General features: G+C 38.6%; 1 protein-coding gene across 2 annotated transcripts in view; it reads right to left on the bottom strand.

The window, feature by feature from the left end:
* The window catches only part of EBAG9 (estrogen receptor binding site associated antigen 9), a 34,761-nt gene extending 20,155 nt beyond the window's left edge, over positions 1–14,606 (bottom strand). Inside the window, exons 1-2 of one of the 2 annotated variants that reach the window (XM_006161696.3) lie at positions 14,081–14,606; positions 13,849–13,989 (exon numbers count right to left, since the gene is read on the bottom strand). The gene's annotated coding sequence lies outside the window, so the exon portion shown is untranslated. The remainder of the gene's footprint in view (positions 1–13,848; positions 13,990–14,080) is intronic. The other variant, XM_006161698.3, reaches the window with a different exon arrangement.
* Between the last annotated feature and the right edge of the window lie 6,896 nt (positions 14,607–21,502).

Consider the following 21,502-nt stretch of genomic DNA (forward strand, 5'->3'; position numbering starts at 1 on the left):
AGAAAAATATATTCAAAGTGTTAAGTGAAAAACAATTTCAACTGAGAATACTATACCTAGCAAGATTATCTTTTTTTTTCTTTGCCACAGGGTGCATGCGCTCGCCAGCCAGACAGAGAGAGACAGAGAGACAGAAAGCGAGAAATCACCCCCCAGGGGGAATGGCCACGCTGCAATCCCTTTTCCTCCATTTTCCTCTTGGGATCCTGGGTACGCATGCACACGTGCCCATCATGAGTTTCAAGCCGCCAGGTCCAGGTTGCGAACTGTGGTCAACTACATGGTAGTCCAGTGACATAGCCATTACTCTAACTGCTGGTCCCAAGATTATCTTCCATATGGGAAAAAAAGACAAAAACTTTGTCAGATAAACAAAACCTGAAAGAATTTACTGATACCATGCCAGCTCTCCAAAAAGTGCTGAAGGGAGTGCTAAGCACATAAATGTAGGATTGGTTTAACAGTTCAAAAAAGTCAGACACACAGAAATAAGAGTACAAGAAACAACCAAAAGAATGTCCAACCTAATGCTAGGGACAAGTCCGGAGTTGAATGTTAACTTCCAGAGTTTAAATGGAAAGATCAGACCACAGTAACAATGCAAATTCAATGAAAGAGAGAGAAATTAAGTGAGTCTAAAGTAGTGACATAGAATTTTTTAACTCTAGACTAAAATATTACTGATTTTCTTTGATGCTTTGATTTCCATATTTAAGGATTTTGTCTTCTCTTGAACTGTCGATGGATTCATCTACCTACTATTTGAACTGAATCCTAACCTTTTCCCTGGCTTTAAGTTTTAATAAAATTTCTAACATTTTTTGATTTTGATCTATTAAAACTAAAACTTTTTTTAAAATTAAAAAAATGCATTTAAAAATACCTATTAATACCTATTTAATGACTGCAGAAACCTATATTGCCTCAGTGAGGTGCTACTTTATACTACAGTATAGTGAGTATGCCTAAAATCAGACATGCATTCTTAAATATGCATATATCAGCTGTGCTTGATATTGAAGTTTTTAAATGAAGACCTTTAGTGAACCAGTAAACTGTGAAAAAAACAATTGGCATGGAAACCAATTGTATATACCAGAGAAGTATGGGAGAACGGAGGGAGGTGGCAGAGGGTGAGAGGTAGAGAATCAAGGCGGTGGGAGCAAGCAAACTATGCAAGAAACAAGTAGAAAATTATGTGTCGATGATAACATATATTGTAATATCCTTGACTGAGCCAATATGCAATGTATACTGGATAGGCAAGGTATACTGGATCTCATTTTGTATACTGTATTGATGTACAGAGAATCACTGTAAATAAAAAGTCTACGTAAAATGAGATCTAATAGTGAAAAAACTATACACGCCTTCTAAGATCATAAATAACAAAAATGTCTACTTTTCTTTAGAGAAATTTTTGCTATAGAGCATATGCCCTCATTGGAGAGAAAGAGAGAGAGAGAAAGTGAGAAATCCCCCCACCCCCCCACCCCCAGGGAATGGCCATGCCACAATCGCTTCTCCTCCAATCTCCTCTCAGGATTTTGGACACACAGACACATGCACCCGGCATGTGTTCCAAGCCTCCACATTCAGAATTTGAACCGTGGTTGGCCATGTGGAGTCCAGCAATGCAACCACTATGCTATCTGCTGGCCCCAGTATGCCCACTTTTACCATTTCTATTCAACATTATAGTGGAACTTCTAACCTGTGCAGTCAAATAAAAAAAAAAGAAAGAAAGAAAATAAATAAATAAAAGACATCCAGATTGGAAAGGAACAAATAAAACTGTCTCAGCCAGCCCCATTGCCTAGTGGTTAAGGGAGCCTGAGCTTAGATGGCTGACCATGGTTCAAATTCTAGACCCAGCAGTTTGAAAAAACACATTGTATGTTTGTGCATGCCCCAAATCCCAGCAGGATGGAGAAATGGAAAAGAAGGGAGTACAACATGACTGTATTCCGCTAGAAGGTGATTTCTTCTTTTCTCTCTGCTCTCTCTGGTGAGTGCACATTCTCTCTGATACAATTAGAATTTAAAAAAACTGTCTATGTAGAAAAATTCAGTACAATCAATAAGGAATTGCATTTTTAATAACTATAATTAGAAACTTAAATTTAACTTAATTTTAAAAAAGCACAGATTTTACATCAGAATATTTTCTCCAAGACACATGAGAGCCAAATTGATAATAATTCAAGACAAAGACAATATTCAAAAAATTACAAGAGAAAAATGCCAAGTTCTTTACAAGGGTATTCTCATTAGACCAACGGTGTTCCTTTCAACTGAAACAAAGCAGGCAAGAAAAAACTGGGACAACATTAAGCTCTCAGAGAAAAACAATTTTAGCCAAGAACACTATACCTGGCAAGATTATCCTTCAAATGGGAAGGAGAAATAAGATTGCTACTAGATAAACAAAGCTGAAAGAATTTATCAAAAGTAGGTCAGTACTTCAGGAAATACTTTACAGAACTCTCCAATGGATGGACCAGCAGTTAGCATAATGGCTATGTCACTGTACTCTCACATAGTCGACCGCGGTTTGAGTCCCGGACTCGGTGGCTTAAACTCATGCTGGGCACATGTGCGTGCGTGCCCAAGATCCCGAGAGCTGAATGGAGGAGAAGGGATTGCAGCGTGGCCATCCCTCCTGGGGGGTGATTTCTCGCTTTCTGCCTCTCCGTCTCTCTCTGTCTGTCTGGTGAGCGCATGCGCCCTATAGCAAAAACCTCTCCAAAAAAAAAAAAAAAGAGAACTCTCCAACTGAAAACCTAAAAGGAGGTAAATAGAAGCAAGGGAAAACAAAACAAATAGGAGGAAAAAAAAATGACAGGACTATGTCCACATATATCGATAATACCCTAGAATGATAATAGATTAAATTCTCCAACTAAAAGATACAGATTGGCTCAATGGATGAAAAAACTGGCACCCTCTATCTGTTACTTACAAGAAATTAATCTCATTGACAATGAGATATATATAGAGAGAGACTAAAAGTGAAGGGCTGGAAAAAAGTCCAAGTCATTTCATCTAAACAGAAATTTTAAAAAAGGCCGTAGTTAAAATATTAATATCAGATAAAACAGACTTTAGGATAAAAAGTATAAGAAGATACAAAGAAGGACATTACATAGTTTTAATTAATTTATCAAAAATAAAATACTCATAAATATTTATGTTCCTAATGCCAGGGCACCCAAATACATAAAAGACTGCTAGAGGGAGATATAGACTCTAAAACATTGATTGTTATAAACTTCAATAGCCCACTCTTAGCACTGCACAGGTCATCTAGAAACAAACAAAGAGACACAAGAGTTAATTGATATCATAAACCAATTGGATTCAACAGACATATATATGAGTATTCCATCCAGCAACTATGGAATATACTTTTTTCTCATCTCCACATGAAACATGTTCAAAGACTGACTACGTAATGTGCCAAAAAACAAGTCTTTTGGTTGCTATCAATTTCTTTCTTCTGTTTTTCATAGTTTATCTTATAGAGGTCTTTCATTTCTTTGGTTAGATATATCCCTAGAGAACTTATTTGTTCTGTAGCTATCATAAATGGGATCACTTTCTTCAATTCTGATTCAGTCTGCTCATTATTGATGTATAAAAACAAAAGCAACCAAGAAAATTACCAACTTAATGGTAGGGACAAATCCAGAAATATCAATAATAACACTGAATGTTAATTTCCAGGATTTAAATGGGAAGATTGGATCACAGTAACACTGCAAATTCAACAGAAGAGAGATTAATTACATGAAACTGAATTGGTGAAATAGAATTTTATGTCTTCTGACTAAAACATTACTGATTTTCTTCTATGCTTTGTTTTCCAGATTTAAAGATTTTGCTTTCTTTTGAGCTATTAATAGGTTAAGCAATTTGTTTTAATACTGTTTGTTTGTTTGTTTTAAATGGAAACATATACTTTTCTTCCTGACCCCTCTAGAATTGGAAAATGTCTGTGAATATTCTTATTTTATGGCAGAATGGTTATCTGCATAAGTTCAATAATACCTGTTGCCTTGCATCAGAAATGGGAAATACATGTTATTGCCAAGGCTTTGATTGGATATCATATCTGAAGATATGAACAAGTTAGATCTAAGTTAGATCTCAAGAACACCAACAGAAGCTCTTACAGACTGCCTGGCACCATAAACAGTTCTGCCTAGCAGAGAGGGTTAGAGAAGTCATATGAAAGAATTTATACCAAAAAATAACCTGAACTTTTCCGGCCCAACACTGTAATCAGTAGAGATTGCAAAAAAGCCCAGCCACAACCAGAGGATTACCTTAAGAAAGACTTTGAAGGAAAAAAAAGACTCATCTTTGTTACCAAAGGGTAACCATAGAATACTTGGTAGGCAGAGTTGAGTTGGGAAGATTCATGTGTGAATTGTGTGCTAGGTGTTTGCTTTTCAACAGTTTGAGTAGTTGACATGTAAATATTTTCTCAAAAATATTTAAAACAGTACTGTCTCTGTTATTACAGAGTCACAAAATGATTCCAAGTATTTTGAAAGTTATCTTTAAAATTCAGTTTTTTGAAATTTTGAAAGTTGTTTATTAACTGTCAAGAACTATGGAGTATGAGCAAAAATTTTTGATATATAAAGTAAATGCTTGTGGGAAAATGTTAGTTAATTAATTAATTCAATTAAATACAAAAGAAACTGACTAGGATAGAAAAATAAGGAAGGGCATCTCATGCTCTTAGATTAGAAGAATCAACATAATCAAACTGTTGATCCTACCCAAATTAATTTACATATTCAATGTGATTCTGATCCAATTACCTGAGACATTCTTCACAGCAATAGAAAAAAATAATTACAAAATTTGTCTGGAATCAAAAAAGACATCATACTGCCAAGGAATACTGTACCAAAAATATAAAATAGGAGGCATCTCACTACCCAACTTTAAAGTATATTACAAAGCAATGATCATCAAAACAGCATGATACTGACACAAAAAATAGAAAAACACACCAATGGAACAGAACAGAGAATCCAGAAATAAACCTTAATTCATGCAGTCAACTGATCTTTGATAAGGGGTATAAGATAATGCAATGGAGAAAATAAAGTATTTCTAGCAAATAGTGTTGGAAGATATCCATTTGTAGAAAAATTAAGCTAGAAAATGAAATCATTAATTGGAATTAATTCAAAATGGATCCAAGATTTAAATATAAAGCCTCTAATCACAAAACTACTAGCAGATCATCCTTGGACCTGTCAACAGGCGTGTGCAGGAACCCATGTTACCAGTGTCTCCTAGCACGTCCAGGTAGAGGCCTGTTACTCTGTAGCACAGGGACTCTTGACTACTGCATTGTGGACTCTCTGCCCTGACCTCAGTTATGTTCTAAGTGAAGCTGCCTGTCTGTACTGCGTGCTCTCCTACAGGTCTCTGGTACGCATCTGGATAGAGAACAGTCACTTCCATTGCTCTGTAGCTGCCACTGGCCAAGGAGTGTTGGACAAAGTTGGTCTGCAAGTGAACGCTGTCCACCGGGACTCGTCTCCTCGGCCTTCCAGTTAAACTTTCTTATTTCAAAATTCAGTGTGAGATTAGGACGTGTCACATAGCCTCTTCTTTGGAGTCAGGGTGCTACTATGACAGTTAAATGATCCAGAAACCTCTCAGGATGCAGATGAGGCTCTGCTCAGCTCTGCCTGGCTCCCATCAGGACCTATAAACCCCTCATGGATTAAGCCTCAGAGCTGGCCTGGTCAGGCATGGGCCACCCTACTCCAACCTTTATTATCACTTTCCTTGCTGTTGTGACCTGGGATTGTCGGTTTCCAACGCACAGGGACGAGGCTGATGCTAACATAAATACTTTGTAAACACAATTTGAACTTGAGTAGTAGGATTTCAAAGAGCACTGATATCCTACCAAACAGGAGGCGTAATAAAGCGACTTTGGTGTGTGTGTGTGTGTGTGTGTGTGTGTGCGCGTGTGTATGAACTACTAGTAGAAAATACAGGAGAAACTTGAAAACACTGGAGTATGCAAGATTTCTTAAGTAAGACCTCTAAAGCACAGGCGATAGTCCCTACAATAAACAAGTGGGATTACAACAAGCCAAAAAGCTTACTCATAGCAAAGAAAACTGTAACTACAGTGAAAAGACAACACTTGGAATGGGAAAAATAAAGTGCAAACTATTCCTCAGAAAAGAAATTGATAAATAGCATATATAGTAAACTCAAGCAGCTTATCCATTTAAAAAAATTCAATTAAAAAAGGAGCAAATTAATTGAATAGCCAAGAAGCACATGAAGAAATGTTCAAAGTCTCTTGTCATAAGAGAAAGGCAAATTAAAACTACAATGAGGTATCATTTAACTCCATTTAGAATGGCTAGGATCAAAAAAAGAATGACAAGTGTTGAGGAGGCTATGGTGAAAAGGGTACTTTTACACTGTTGGTGGGAGGTGGGAATGTAAATTAGTCCAACCTCTGTGGAAAACAATATGGAGGTTCTCAAAAACCTACAAATAGAACTTCCATGGGACCCAGTAATCCCACTCCTTGGCACTTACCCAAAGGATAAGAAAATACTAATTCAGAAAGACAGCTGCACATCCAGGTTTATTGCAGCATTATTCACAATTGCTAAAACATGGAACCAACCTAAGTATCCAGAAATTGATGACTAAAAAACTGTAGCACATACATACTATGGAATACTACATAGCTACAAGAAACAATAAGATCCTACTATTTCTATTTTCATCACTCTAAATGGATGAATATAGAAGACTTCATGCTGATCTAAAAGGGCCAAGACTTTCAAAGATACATATTATATATCCCCACTCAGTTTGTACTGAGTGCTATAGCAGAGCCTGAGCGACTTGCAAATATGATGGTGGAGATGATGCCTCTCTATAAAGCAATAAAGAGATAATATTTCTATATAAAAGAAATGTTACAAGAATTGAGAACTAATTAAAACTATGGTCATGAGAGAAAAAATTATTAAAAACATAAAGCACATTAATTTTCTAACCTACATAACCTTTATTTCCAAACTTTACATATTTTAATCACCTATAACATACGTGTTGCATCTATTACATTAATAGCCATTTAAATTTAAAATTTACTAATTAATGTGGCACAATTTAAAATTGAGTATGTTAAGTAACCATGAATGCACCCATTCAGAATTTCAAAATAAAAATCAAAGAGGGGCCAATGGATGGTATGGTGGTTAAGATACTCAACTCTCTCACGAGCAACTGTGGGTTGAGTCCTGGACCTGGTGGCTAAAATCTCACACCGGGCATGTGTGAATGCATGCCTGCCCAAAATCTCAGGAGAAGAAGGGAAGAGAAGGGATAGTGGCCTGGCCGCCCCACTATGGGTGTGTGTATGGGGGTGATTTCTCACTTTTTCTCTCATTGCCTCTCTCTGGCAAACACATGTGCCCTATGGCAAAAACCTAAAATAAAACAAAACAAACATAAATAAATAAATATAAAAGAGGGAAAAGGAAAATAAAACCTGTTAATACATGGGAGATGATTATTTTTTCACTGTCAAGAGGAAGAAAATATTACATATTAAATCAAAATCACCATATACAGGGACCAGCAGTTAGCGTAATGGCTTTGTTGCTGGACTCCCATGTAGTGAAACTCACACCAGGCACGTGTGCGTACTTGCCCAAGATCCCGAGAGGAGAATGAAGGAGAAGGGATTGTGGCATGGCCATCCCCCCTGGGGGGTGATTTCTCGCTTTCTGTCTCTCTCTGTCTTTCCGGGGAGTGCACACACCCTATATCAAAAACCTTTCCAAAAAAGAGAAAAGAAAAAAAATCACCATATACACATATTCAGATACATTCTCAACTCACACAAGGAGAATGGTTCTGATAATGGTAATTTGTTTTTAAGTTTTTCCATGCCTTTTATTTGTCAGAGAAGGAAAATTACTAAGCATTTAAAATCCATGATTCCTGAAACAACTTAATAATCTATACTATTCAATTTCTTATTTTTATTTAAAAAAAAATTTTTTTTTGGAGAGATTTTCGCTATAGGGCACGTGTGCTCGCCAGACAGACAGAGACAGAGAGACAGAAAGCGAGAAATCACCCCCCAGGGGGGATGGCCATGCCACAATCCCTTCTCCTTCATTCTCCTCTCGGGATCTTGGGCATGCACGCACACGCACCCAGCGTGAGTTTTAAGCCACCGGGTCCGGGACGCAAACCGCAGTCAACTACGTGGGAGTCCAGTGACATAGCCATTACGCTAACTGCTGGTTCCCTCTATTTTAAAATTTTGTCAGAGGGTGTGTGTGCTAGCCAGAGAGAGACAGAAAGTGAGAAAGCACCCCCATGTGGAATGGTCATGCAGAAATCCTTTCTCTTCCATCTCTCTCTACTTTCAGGATTTGGGGCATGCACATACATGCATGTGGCATGTTTCTCAGGCTGCTGAGTTCTAAACTCAAACCCCTTTAAACATCCATGGGCTGGCCCAACTTCTTTATTTTCTAAATGATGAAACTGAGATATACTGATGTTAACTATTCTGCTCGAGGTGATGTAACCATATAATAACAAGGTCATAGCTAAAATTCAACTGTCTCCCAGTACATTCATAATACCTTTGGAAACAATCACTATAAGTGGTTAATACTAATATTTAAAACAGAACGAGCTCTTAAAACAGAAAAAGAAAACATATAAAAATATTTTGATATTTATTTTCTGTCTTTGGAATTTAGTCTATATATAGTTATTTAAAAAGGGATGAAATATAACTTAAATAGCAATTATCATGTACATTAAATGGATAGCTATGTACTCCTTATCAAAACTTAAATGCCAATTAGTTTTTACATGTTCCTTATATAAGTAATAACACTTATAAATATAAGGATTTAAAATGTCCAAGATAAATACACTATCCATGTATTAATAACATTCTATTTAAAAACTCATTTCATATAAAGCAGAGAGCAAGCTATTTTATTTTTAATTATATGATATAAGCAATAACCTCCTAAAGTTTGGAAAATAGCACACAATGCAGTTTTCTAAACTGATGAAATATTAAACTGAGTACTCAGGCTAAACATTATATAGTAAGGGACCAGTAGATGGCATAATGGTTACATAGCTGGACTGCCATGTAGTCGACCACAGTTCGAGTCCTCGACTCAGCCACTTAAAAAATTCATGCCAGGTGCATGTGTGTGTGTGCCCAAGATCCTGAGGAGAACAGAGAAGGGACTGTGGTGTGTGGTCATCCCTCCCTGGGTGGGAGGGGAGGTGTTATTTTTCACTTTCTGTCTCTATCTCTCCAGCATGTGCATGAACCCTATAGCAAAAATCTCTCCTAAAAAATGTAGAAAAATTTAAAATTATGTACTAAAAAATTGTAATCATCTCTGATGGGAGATATAAAAACATAAGTGAACTGCCATAGCACGCATGCACTAGCCTGAGAGAGACATAGAGTGGGAAAGTTAGAAATCATTCTCCAGAGGAGATGGCTATGCCGCAATCCCTTCTCCTCTCAGGATTATGGGATCTATACAAAAAGACATTACTGGGTTGATTTTCAAGCCACCGGGTCCGGGACTCAAACTGCAGTTAGCATGTGAGAGTCCAGCACCATAACCACCACACCACTTGCACCTAAGATCTACATCTTTTTTTTTAAGTTAGACTTTTGCTATTGGGCACATCCATTCGTCCAAGAGATAAAGAAATAGAAAGTAAGAAATTATCCCCAGGTGGGATGGCCATTATGTAATCCCTTCTCCTTCATTCTTACCTAAGGATTTTAGGCATGCACATGCACCCAGCATGAGTCTGGGACTCGAACCGCGACTGTGGTTAGTCATGTAGGACTCCAGAGATGTAACCATTAAGCCATCTGCTGCTCCCAAAATCTACGTCTTAATTAGAATCGTAGCAATACCATATACTTTACTATTAAGTCATCAGGAAAGTCATGACATACTTTTCTATGCAAACATGCGTCATGACTTTCCCGACAACCCAATATAGACTGTTTGTATACTATATCTCAATGTAAAAGTTCTAACAAACACATAAAAGTAAAAATAAAACAAAACCAAGGAAAGCTACTTAACTCTAAGGGTATCTGATCCTGATTGCTCTGTAAAGCCAGTATTACCAGTTACCTCTAAAGAAATGTAAAGTACACAGCTAAATTTATTTCTAGGGTTAGAAAGAGCTTGCAGGGACCAGCAGTTAGCGTAATGACTATGTCCCTAGACTCCCATGTAGTCAACCGTGGTTTGAGTCCCGGATCCAGAGGCTTAAACACGCTGGGGACATGTGTATGTCAGTGCCCAAGATCCCAAGAGGAGAATGGAGGAGAAGGGATGGTAGCATGGCCATCCCCCCTGGGGGTGATTTCTGGTTTTCTGTCTCTCTGTCTGTCTCTGTCTCTCTGGCGAGCGCACGTGCCCTATAGTAAAAAAAAAAAAAAAAAAAAACTAAAAAAGAAAGGGCTTGCAGACTACAAAGGTACAGTGACAGAATTCCAGTAGTTTCCCTTAGTAATATGCATATGGACCTTGTCTCGCCATATGAGCTGAATGATCTACTGAATGTCTATCTTTAGAGGTGGCTTACTAATCAAGAGAATGGAAAGAACAGTGACTCTAAAAGAAAGTGAACCAGGACATTATTAAGAATTTCACTGTTCAATTAACATCAGACACTTCTCTCAAAAACATCCTTAATCAGTGGTTTACTCAGGTTTGAAAAGTGCAACCAAGTTAATGTCTTTCTTTTTTAATCTCCTTACATTCAAACTGACAGAAAGACTTCATTCAATTTCCTAATGGTGCCTATTTTTCCTATTCCCACCACAATCTCCCTAACATAAGCCACTTGCCAGGCAACTGTAAAGTTTTAATTCCAGTATTTTTCTTAGGCAGATGCTTAACTCTATTTTGTGCTATAGTTATTCTATGTACCACATCTAGTCTGCACAGTCTTCCTTCAGAGAACTCATCTGGTACCTTTATTTACCACTTCCAATTTAAGACTTTAAAGAAGCCTGATTATTAGTTCATTGAGTACAATGATCTGAACAAATAAGAGTTTCAGTTAAAGCCGATTTGTCAGTAATAAAACTCTCAACCAAAAGAAAATCAAATTTTCCCAAATAAAAATTTAGCATAAATTTTTAGAAAAATTATTTTAAAAAATGCTAGAGAGAGAGAGAACCTGTAGAGCATGTGGCATTTGGAGGAAAAGGCAACAGAACCAAGGAGATGGTTTATTAGAAGAAGACGACATTTAACATTGACAACTGAATAAAGGGTTGGTCTCGGGATATATATGAAGAGCTGAGATTAAATTTCAGGGACCAGCAGTTAGCGTAATGGCTATGTCGCTGGACTCCCACATAGTCGACCGTGATTCGAATCCTGGACCCAGTGGCTTAAACTCAGGCCGGGTGCGTGTGCGTGTGTGCATGCGTGCCCAAGATCCCGAGAGGAGAATGGTGGAGAAGGGATTGCAGCGTGGCCATCCCCCCAGGGGGTGATTTCTCGCTTTCTATCTCTCTGTCTCTCTCTGTCTGGCGAGCGCACGCACCCTATAGCAAAAACCTCTCCAAAAAAAAAAAAAAATTTCATATAAAGCCTTGGTAACCACAGCCATCACCTGCCCACAGATTTTGTTGGTGTCACTGTTCAATAGTATTTATCAACTTAAATGACTAAAACAGCAACTGGAAATAAAATTTAAGTTTTTCCAACTGAAAAACAGAAAGTGCAACTATTATTGATTACAGATTAGAATTCTCTCCTTAGCAATTAAGAATATTCTCACCCTGTGGAAAGTTTGCTTTCTTATAATAACGAAAGAGGAGAATTAACAAGCACTGACCATCTACTATGTACCAAGTACTACCTAAGTATCAGTTCACTTAACCCATAAAGACATTTTAAGAGATAAATACTACTGCCCTCATTACATAGAATTAAAAGAGAATGAGCGTAAGTTCTCATATTCCTATACCAAATGACTTGATTCAAACTTAGATCTACTTAATTAAAAAACCAAGAATATCTCATTAACAACGGGTATTTGTAGTAATTCAGAAATGATATTGTAATTTTCAAGGTAGGTTTTCCAACTAGTTGCACTGAAATGGAAAAGAAATGCAATCAAGACACAAAGTTACATTTTAGATTTCATTAATTACACTGATTTGCAGGCAGAAATATACAAATTGAGATTAGTATTTAAAATGTTTCGATTCAATCAAATGAATTCATGTTAACACCTACTATGAAGAAATAGTACCCCGAATGCTAGGAAACACTACCAATCCAGTATAGGTGTTCCTTACGTCCAGATAAACTCATTGCAAATGGAAAATGCTTATATTGAAAACACATTTAATGTTAGCAACACACCAGATGGTGCCAACTTTCATTTTTTGACTTTACAAAGTAATACACACCCAGTAAAGCTGAAACTATCCTAAAGTGTAAGGAGGTCCTTCACTTCCAGTGATGTTACCTCCAAATAAACTTGTAGGAAGGCTTACTGTAGGAAGGTTTAACCACAGTTGGTCAGGACCTTCTGTGTGAGAAACCCTGTGTTCACCACTCAGTTATCATGGTCTTTACATACACTTACTCCTGTGGAAGGAATGCAAAAGACTAAGGAGGCAGGATCCTCATTAGTCTTGCTCAGTTTGGTATTTCTAAATCTTAGCCAATGCCAAGCACATAGTAGGTACTCAAATATTTGCTGAATGAAAGGAAATGAACATTTCTTGAACCTTAACATTAGTAGAACATAGTTCTAGAGGAAGCATACTCTATTACCTCATTAGAATACTAAAAACAACCTAAAGAGGTAGACTTCACTGTTCCCATTTAACAGATGAAGTTGATAGCAAGACTCAGATACATTCACCCAAAGAGACTGATGCCAATGTCCAGATTCTCTCTACATTTATATTCCACCAGAGAAATCTTTTAATTTTTAAATATGTGGCCTCACTGTGATTTTCAAGTGCCTTATACAGATCAACTTAATAAGTACGTATCTTAAGCCACATTGGTTGCTTGGAAATACTTTCTAGAACTGAGCGTTTAAAAAAATGTCCTTTTGGTGGTGTGGTGGTTATGGACACTGGACTCCCACATGGTGGACGTAGTTCAAGTTCTGGACCTGGTGACTTCCTTTCTCACTTTCTTCTCTCTCTCTCTCTCACTGTCTCTCTCTAGTCAAATTTTAAAAATTAATAAATAAAAGTTAAATAAAATGTCCTTTAAAATTACTAGGAAAGTATAAAATTTGAGATATAGCAGAACAAGGGTCAAAAATATGAAAAAGTGCTGTTCTCAGGTATTTTGGAAAAATGACATATTCTCAAGGAGTTTGCAAAAATAACCTCTCTGAAATCAATTCAAATGAGAGCTCTACTATGTCAACCGAGAAATATTTTCCTACAATTTAAAAGAAAGAATGCTGCATTAAGAAACTGACAGATAAAATGCACCTTTCCTTCTCTAATTCCAGGTAAAACACTCAAGAATGTTTTCAGTAGACTCACTCACAATTCACTACACAAGCCAAGACAAAGTCTGTTAGTACGTACATACTATAATAAATAAACCATCAGGGCTACATTTCTCAAACTATTTCTGAATTTTTTCATACCAACACTTGAAAAAATATTGCTCAGTACTGGACAGAATATCCCCAAATTCGGTTTGTAACTCAGAAGTAGACTGCAGAATACCACAAAGTTATAAAGTAAAATTTAACTGAACTCACTTAAATTTTAAAAACAGGAGTCGGTGGTGCCAAGGAAGAAGGGGAAACAGATGGGAGTGTGAGAGCCAGTTGTAAAATCAAACGTCCTGTATTGACTTCGTGTCTGGCAATTCAAACTTAGGCCCTCAAATATGTGACACTCTAGGTTACAAAGGTAAAAAGCAAGGTCTCCTGAACTACCCAAAAGGAATCAAATTTCATAACTAAAATGGTTTAATTGCAAATTACCCACCTAAAATCACTTTGGAAAAAAAAATCATACCCACTGCACAGATGAAAACAACACAAGCGTTTTGAGGTTCCGCGACCCGACGCCGTGCGCACGGCGTTACGAGAAACGCTCTGCTTTAAGTTGCTGGACGTGGACGCCAGGTGGGAAGGGAACTGAATTTTGGGGGAAATCTGACTTCAGAGGTGCGAGGCCCGTGGGGGGAGCGCAGTAGGACAGGGAAATTTCCCTGCGGGAGGAAGACTTGGAGCCTGGATTTCCCAGCCGGTACTCCTTAGGCCGGTCTCCCACGCGTGAGCGCGGCATGGCTTAGACTGCACGCCCCGGCCCCGCTCCCAGGCGCGATTTCCTCACCCCAGAGGTCACCCTGACCCGGAAACAGTACCCCAGAGTAGCAATCGGATGTTGGGGGAAGGCCAGGTAGAGGGGCGAAAAGGAAGGTGGAGGGCAGGAAGTGCGGGGCGAGGAGGAAGGCTAGTCGGGGAGGGCAGAGGACGTCCCTAAGGCTGGGGCTGGGATCGCGGTGGGGTAGAGAGAGGAAGCCCCTCTCCCGCGCGCGCAAGCCGCACACACTCACCTGCCTCCCGCTCATTCAAAGCCGGGCGCGCGCTCCCTCGCAGCCGCCGTTGCCGCCGCGCAGCTGCCATGGCCGCCCCTTCTTCTAAAATCCCTCCCTCGGCCCCTCCTCCGGCCCCGCCCAGACCCCGCCCCTTTCGCCCTGCTGGAAGGCGGCTCTGGGCTGTCTCCAGGCCCTTACTTCCGCACCGCGCCCCTGGTCTTGACTAGTCCAATAGGCGGAAGACTAAGAGTCTGACGTCGGGGTTGGGACCCAATGAATGCCGGGGGGCGGTGCTACCGGCTGTAGACGGTTCGGGTTAGCTGTTCCTTGAGACAGTTGAAAGCTTTGCGAGCTTTTTCGTGGCAGAGAGGTTGGTGTAGTGCCAGATTGCCCTGTTTTTCACGGATGCAGATTGTCTTCCCCACAACCAGGCCTCTTTCTGTTCCACCCACAGAGCCTTCCTGCCAGGTGGGACCAAGAAGGAAGCAGTATTTAGATTGCAAATGATGAAGACTCCTCTGACTCAGGGTGATTTGGTGTGGTTAGAATAGATCGCAATCCTGCCATCACGCGAGTGATGCGAAACGTAATTATCAGGACTTAGCCTCCTCCGAGTAATGTTTAAATTTCATGTATTTGGAAGTTAAAAAGTAGCACTGCACCTTGTGCCTGCCTGTGAGGAGCATGCAGTCTGCTGGTCATTCTCCCAAACTGGGGTGTTCTATCAGTGGTTCTTTTTTTTTTTTTTTTGGAGAGATTTTCACTGTAGGGCGCCTGCGCTCGCCAGACAGACAGAGAGAGACATAGAGACAGAAAGCGAGAAATCACCCCCCAGGAGGGATGGCCACACCGAAATCCCTTCTCCTCCCGGGATCTTGGGCACGCACGCACATGCGCCCGGCGTGAGTTTTAAGCCACCGGGTCGGGACACGAACCGCGGTCGACTACGTGGGAGTCCAGCGACATAGCCATTACGCCAACTGCTGGTTCCCTATCAGTGGTTCTTTTTCAAGCCTGATTCTCCCACACACACCCTTTTTATCTTGTGTGCTATTAAGAGGCAAGAGTCCTTTGCTGTTGTGAGCGAGATACCCTCGGAAAACTGCTGCACAAATGCAAAGTGACTGGAGGAAGAGGGAAGAAGTAGATAAACTGCCAAATTGAAATCAGTTTATGCAAATTACTCCTCAATCAGCGTTTTTCTATGTCTCTTTTCCCCTTTTTTTTCTTTCTCTTTTTTGTTTAAGACAAAGTACCCTAGGATCCGGATCCTCCTGACTCATCCTCTCAGTTGCAACTGTAGGGTAGACACTACCATGCCTGGCCTATATGCATCTTTTTTTTTACTACAACTAACGTTCTTTCGCACCTACCTACCCATTTAATTTTTCATAATCTCCCTCCCTCTCCAATTTCTATCACAATTCTATTAATAAATTAATAGGTTATCCCGTCGAGGGAAAGAATGGGTGGACTCTTGCTCTGGAATAGCTCTATGTAACTTAGGATAAAGTACGAAATCTCTTGTCCACAGTTTCCTCATCTGTAAAATGGCCATAATACTGCCTACATCATAGAATGGTTGATGCTTGCAAAGCTCTTAGGGCAGAGTCTGGGCATAGGAAACATTCATAGATAATGCTATTACACAGGCTACTACTACTCTACTACATTGCTGCATCCTCATTCCTGTAACTGCACATCCCAAAACACATAGAATGCCCTGCAGTCCCTTAAACACCTGCCCTACCTTTGTTCTGATGCCTACATTTCCAAAAATCTTAAATTTTTGATTTTTTTGGTTCCCCAAATCCAATAATAAGCTACATCTTGACAACCATTTTCAATTTTTTTCTTTAATAACATATCTTTGCTTCAAAAATGTCCCAGGATATATTAGTCTTTTTCATGATTCTTCAGTTTTCTTTACTAAGTTTGCTATTTCCAAATGAATAATAAAAAGGTCTGTAGTTTTCCATAGACAAGTTGCTCAATACTTGTTTTTCTACATTTTAATAAACAGAAAACACCAAAGCTTGCTGAAGATTACAAACTTAAAGTTTACTTTAGGAATAGTCTGTAAAAGAATAGCTAGGGCCAGCAGGTGGCATGGAGGTTAAAGTGCTGGATCCCACGTGGCCGACTGAGCAGCTCAAGTTGTGGATCTGGTGGCTTGAAAAACTTGTCGGGTGCATGTGTATGTGTGCCCAAGATCCTGAGAGGAGAATGGCAGAGAATGGATTGTGATGTAGCCATAGTTAAGAAGGGGGGATTTCTCACTTTCCCTCTGTCTCTCGTTAAGAAGGGGTGATTTCTCACTTTCCCTCTGTCTCTTCCTGATGAGCACATGGGACCTATAGCAAAACTAAGTACACACACACACAAATGCCATCAAAGTCAGCTTTACTATTTGACCAATAGCCCCATGACTGGGAATCATAGATGTTAATAATTTGGGATTTTGCCTGAGGTCCACCTCATAGGAATGAGTAATGTTAAGTCCTTTCTTCTGCTCAAAACTTGTATGGGTCAGTGACCAGGGAACACCAAATGTCAGATGGGAGGGCTTTAAGGGATATAGCTTGGTATATGGAAGATTTCTTTCTGGGTCACCTTACTCCATGGGATATATACTTCATTTTGCCTGCTTTATGTCCAAATCATTCTGCCTACTTTAAAGCTTCTGATCAGCCTCTGCTCAGACACTAGCTTAATTTTCATGTTAATCAGCTTCCAATTCATGACTGACTGACTCTCCCCTGTCAAAGCCTGTATAGGCTGTGTTGTTCTGAGTTCTCCAGCTGGGGATAAGTCCTGGATTGTCAATTGACCTGGCCCAGGAGATAGGAGCAGACTTTGCAAACACAGCCTTGTGCTTCCTGATCTCCCTCAACTGAGTTCTCTTGCTTTTCATTGAAGGTTTTTTTTTCTTTCCTCCCCTCAAGCACAATTTTAGACCTGCTGTTCCGACTTGGACTTTAATGACTTTTTATTAATGAGCAGCTGTTCATGGTTGAATACAGATCATAAAGTCACATTCATTTCTTGATCAAGCAAAACAAAGCCTTGCAGCTCATAGAGTGACAGGTTTGAATAGATACATTTGAAAGCATAAGATTTTTCTGATGATAATTTTAATGGATCGTTTATTATTAATCTTTCTACTAGAAAGTTGTCCTTGCTTTCAAAATAATAAACTTTAATATTGTGGGAAATTGTAACTTATTTTTTTAATATCCAAAACCATCATTTAATAGTTAGGGTCAATTGTTTAATACAGAATACAAACAATCCGAAGTAGTTTCATTTCCCTATACTAAATGAAAATTAAGTTTTCATAAAGCACTTAAATATTTCCATATAGTTATTTCTACAATTAGGTTTTTTTATTGCTAAATATAGGAAGACTCAAGATTAAAAATTATTTTCACGTTAACCAGTTTCTTTCAGAAGGGACCTTGATAGGAGTGAAAAAAGTAATGCATGTATTTTACTAGAAATGGATTCATTGAAAGATGAGATGAATTTCATTCAGTGTCCAGTGGTGAGGTTCTCCAGTATAAAGTGTAATACCTCTCGGCTGATGTCCACATTATTATTAGAACTATAATTTTACTCAGCTATAGTAAGATTTAAATAGACTTGATGTGAGCAAAATTTGGCAATCTAAAAGTCTTTTATTATTTGTGTAGGTAAATTTGTTATAATTTATTAAATCAACATAAAGCAATAACATGATCTTTCTTACAAGTCAGTTGAAAACTTTAAAATAAAATAATACTGAACTTACTATGAAAGAATAATTCTAGGGCCAGCCTCGTAGCCTAGTGTTTAAAGGAGTTGCATCACACACAGCCAACAATGATTTCAATCTTAGCCCTCGTGGCTTGAAAAACATTCCCTGGCACATGTCCAACATACCCCAAATCCTGACAGGACTGTAGGAAAAGGAATTTTGGTGTGATCAACTCCCATTGGAGGGTGCTTTCTTCCTCTCTCTCTCTCTCTCTCTGTTTCTCTATCTCTCTCTTTCTCTAGAACACACATGTGCCCTTGTTTAAAAATGTTATCCATTTAGTTACAGCATGAAGGACATCATGGCTTTGACCTTGAGTGACTTTGAGTCTCTGTTTTCTCATAGGCAAAATTAGGTTAATAATTCCAGCATTATGGACTTATTTTGCAAATTAAATGTCATGTGGAAATGTGTTGGAAACACAGCAATAAAATCAATTAAAGCTTTCAGACATGTACAGGTTTTTCATCTTCAAGTCTGGAAGATCTAAAGATTCCTCTTTAGACACAACAGGAAGTAGTTCTTCCAATGAAAATCGAGGTAAGGCTTTCCTTGACCAAAAACGAAGATTTTCTGCTGAGACTTCCCCTTCCAGATTCATTTTTAGTGGAAAGGGACTCCCAGGCCCATCCTGAGATAGATACCAAACTTGAACTGTGAAATATTGCTTTCCTTGACCGTAAATGATTTTCTGCTGAGACTTCCCCCTCCAGATTCCTTTCTAGTAGGAAAGGCTACTCCTTCTCCTTCTCTCCATTTCTCTCTGTCTCTCTCTGTCTCTCTGTGTCTCCCTGTGCCTTTTTTTTTTTTTTCAATTTTTTTAAGGTATTCTCTGGGCTCTCAAGCCCTTCTATTACTGTGCTAATTGGTGCCTTTCCACATTTCATTTAGGAAAGGCCCACCCTCAAGCCCATCCTGAGATAGATACTGAACTTGAGCTGTGAAATAATTCTTTTATTTTTTGCTTTCTAAAATTAAAATCCAAAGTTTTTTTATTATCTTTTTTGTTTCTCCTTTTTCATTTTATTTTTCTTCTCTTCTCTAATTCTTTTCCTTTTTTCTTTTCTTTATTCATTGGCTGCTCAGCCTCTATGCACCAAGTGTCTAGAAAAGTCCAAGTAAACAGAATCCAAACATCTGAATATGATTAGGGTCAGAATATTCCTCTATTTCCACTGAATCTGATGCACAAAGAGTGAAAACAGAAGACAGATTGCAGATCACCTCCTCCTGCACGCCTCTGAACACTCAGATTGAACTTCAAGAATTAGGAAGAAACGCCCCATTCATCAGATGACTAGAAATCACCACAGGGTCACAAGAAATATGGGAAAACAAGATAATACCTCTTCTCCAAGGGAAAAGAATAACTCCTCTTCATCCTAAAATAGTACAATGAAACTCATGGAAATGTCTGATAAAGAATTTAGAATATTTATAGTGACAAAGCTAACAGAGATGGAAGAGAAGAGTGACAATGAACTCCACAAGAGGCAGAAGAAAGGAGCTGACAAATTCCAGGAGGTGAGGAAATTCTTGCAAGATCTAAAATAGGAAATACACTCTAAAAAATAATCAAATGGACCTGTTCAAGATGAAGACTATAATACAGGAAGTCAAAATCTCTCTTGAAAGTATGAAAAGCAGACTAGATCATACAGAAAATTGAATCTCAGATGTGGAAGATAGAATTGCTGGCCTAGAAAAATCCACCATGAAACTGAGAAAATTATAATAATATATGAGAAATACTAGATACCATCAAATGTCCAAACTTCCAGATAATTAGTATCCCAGAAGGGGAAGAGACCCATAAGGGCATTAATAATCTATTCCAGGGGGACCAGCAGTTAGCATAATGGCTATGTCGCTGGACTCCCACGTAGTTGACCGCGGTTTGCGTCCCAGACCTGGTGGCTTAAAACTCATGCTGGGCACGTGTGCGTGCATGCCCAAGATCCCAAGAGGAGAATGGAAGATAAAGGATTTTGTTGTGGCCGTCCCCCACTGGGGGGTGATTTCTCGGTTTCTATCTCTCTGTCTCTCTGTCTGTCTGGCAAGCACACGCGCGCCCTATAGCAAAAAGCTCTCCAAAACAAAACAAAACAAAATCTATTCCAGCAAATCCTGCAAGAAAACTTTCCAAACCTAGAGAGGCATTCAAAGATCCAGTCCCAAGAAATACAAAGAACCCCAAATAGAATCAATCCAACAAGATCTCTTCCTAGACACATTATAGCCAAATTGACAAAAACCACAGACAAAGACAAGATACTAAGACTGGCAAGAGAAAAATGTCAATTTACCTATAAGGGATATCCCATCAGGCTTATAGTGGACTTCTCATTAGAAACAATGTGAGCAATGAAAGAATGGGAAAATATATTCAAAGAGTTAAGGGAAAAGCAATTTCAACCAAGAATACTGTACCTGGCAAGACTATCCTTCACATGGGAAGAAAAGACAAGAACATTCTTAGATAAACAAAACCTGAAAGAATTTACCAGCACCAGACCAGACCTCCAAGAAGTTCTCAAGGGAGTACTATACCAGGAAAATTGAATACAGACACACAGAAATGAGAGTTCAAAAACTAAGAAAATGGCCAACTTAATCATAGGGACAAGTCTGGAGTTGAGTATTATATCCCAGAATTTAATTGGAAAGATCGAACCACAACAGAAAATAGATTAAGTACATGAGACTGAACTGGTGAAATAGAATTTTATGACTTTTGACTAAAGCATTGTTGATTTTCTCCTAGGCTTTGTTTTCTGTTTTTAAGGATTTTTGTCCTGTCTTGAGCTGCCGATAGGTTAATGTTCCTACTATTTGAATAGAATCCTAACCTGTTTCCTGGCTTTAAGTTTTAAGCAAAGTTCCTTAGCATGTCTTTGATTTATTAAACTAAAACTGCTATTCTTGAAATTAAAAAACATATTAAAAATACATATTTAATGATTGTAGTAAGCTATATAGCATCAGCTAGGTGCTACCATATAGTATATTAATTCTACTCAGTTTCACGCCTAAAGTCAAATGTGTATTCACAGATATGTATATATCAGCT

This window comes from Tupaia chinensis, unplaced genomic scaffold (assembly GCF_000334495.1).
Source record: "Tupaia chinensis unplaced genomic scaffold, TupChi_1.0 Scaffold138854_1, whole genome shotgun sequence".
Taxonomy (NCBI): Eukaryota; Metazoa; Chordata; class Mammalia; order Scandentia; family Tupaiidae; genus Tupaia; species Tupaia belangeri.